Source organism: Saprolegnia diclina (genome assembly GCF_000281045.1).
Source record: "Saprolegnia diclina VS20 unplaced genomic scaffold supercont1.107, whole genome shotgun sequence".
Classification (NCBI taxonomy): Eukaryota; Oomycota; class Saprolegniomycetes; order Saprolegniales; family Saprolegniaceae; genus Saprolegnia; species Saprolegnia diclina.
This window is the reverse complement of record NW_008246174.1, coordinates 1-1,997: the sequence shown is the minus strand read 5'-3', so window position 1 is coordinate 1,997 and position 1,997 is coordinate 1.

Genomic DNA, 1,997 nt, shown 5'->3' with positions numbered 1-1,997 from the left:
ACGAGTTTCGAGCGCTGCAGGCCGCGCACGACGGTGCACTTGGTGCTCCGTGCTATTCAAAGCAAACTTTATCACGCTACGACGTAGGAGCCATCTTGTATTCTGACCGACGTTGGCCATCAAATCGCAATCGGGAACGCACCGCGACAGCTTGCGTGTTATTAGCCACATTATCCGGATATCCGGTGCAGCATCGCCAGGCCGCGCGGTCGACCGCTTTGCGTTCGAAAACGAAATGTCCAAGACTTGGCACAATAGTAGAGGACGCTGTGGAGAGTACGGAAAGCGAGGGCGCGCTGACGTACGAGGCGTACAGCAGTCGCGAAATGCGATCCAAGATGCGCGCCAAACTGAGATCGTAGTGCCATCTGAGAGGCACAACGCACTCCAAACTAAGATCGTAGTGCCATCTTAGCGGCATCACGCCAGGACGCCAACGCCGCTTGCCGACAATATCACGTTTGAAATAGGATCGCCCGAAGTTGGCATAGTGATAGAAGACACTTTAAAGAGTAGAGCAGACTGCGATTCGTCATCGCTGCAGGCCTACAACGCGTGCAATGCTCGACCACAAATACAAAGCGCTCTTAAACGTTAGAAATGCAAATGGCTGCATTGGCACGCCGTAGGCGTCATCTTTTGCACTTGTAGCGACGATCTCCCCTTTCAGTGGAACAAGATTGCGATTCCTAGCAACATATATTCAAATACAAAGATTCATACCTCGATTTGAGCAATGTCGTTGATAACTCATCGGGTTCGCGCGCGCGGCGTACCCACACGCATACCACTGTACTCATGGATGCGGAGGCGTGGTCGACAACTGGTATTGAGAAGCGAGCCCCAGGACGTTCGTGTCATCGTCGACTTGACGTTGGCAGCGATATACACACAAAATATGCATTTCCGTGCCTCACATCTGAGGCGCGGCAACTCAAACGCCAATCTCTCACGCAGGTAGTGTTCCCGACGACTGTTATCACGTAAACTGACTAACGCCGTTTGCTTCCGTGTTGATGCCAAATGCGCCACCATCAACTATTTCGTACTTCTAACGTGTGCAGCGCACGTTATGAAAACTATGCTGGCTCGGTTGCTCGAGCGCATCTATGGAGCTTGCCAACGCCATGGACAAACATGCCCATACCCTAAGCAAACGCAGCGCTTCCACGAGACCGAAAACGACCTGGCACGAGACGTAGCTTCAATACATGCTATAGCTAAAACCTAATGTTTGCCAACTTGATTTCTTGATTCCAACGTGACGATCTTGATTCATAGGACAAGGGAATTGTCGTGTGGTGAAGTGCATCGTGGACTGCTTTTGAGCATCGACGCACACAAATCCTTTCTTGTACAATAGTATCAGCTCGATTATGTATCGTTAGCAAATGGTAATCAAGGAGCGATCCAAGCGCCACAACGAGCATGTGTAGGATAATGCCTTCAAACTCGAGGGCTCCAAACACGTCATCACAAATCACCATGTCGATATGTAGCTGTATGCAAGCAATAATTGGTGACTGGTGCCTTCATTTAATAGCTATAGTGCGTCGCACTAGTAGAAAGTTTGGTGCGTCGTTCACCACAGTGATACGTAACAATGACGTCACATCACAGGCTGTTCTAATGATGTATCCACGCAGCGGTGTAAATATGTAGACTGTAATAGTACACGACTGTCATCCATACACACAATTTGTATGTACCGGCCACCTGGATCCACAAGTATCATCCATTCGTGAGTTTGTATGACGACACCTCACCCGATGCCACCGCCACGTCCGAGCTCATCGAGGCCTACTACTTTGAGCCTCATCATAACTACATGTTTTGTATGGTATACAAAACTAAGACACTTCAAAGTCATAAATAATTCACACTGAAAACACCTTACCCAACGATACAGCCGGCGGGGCGGCTGTATCCGCGAGCGAAGCGAGCGCGTTTTTGAAAATGAAGTTATGAATTTGAAAAAGAGTATTTTTGTGAAGGAA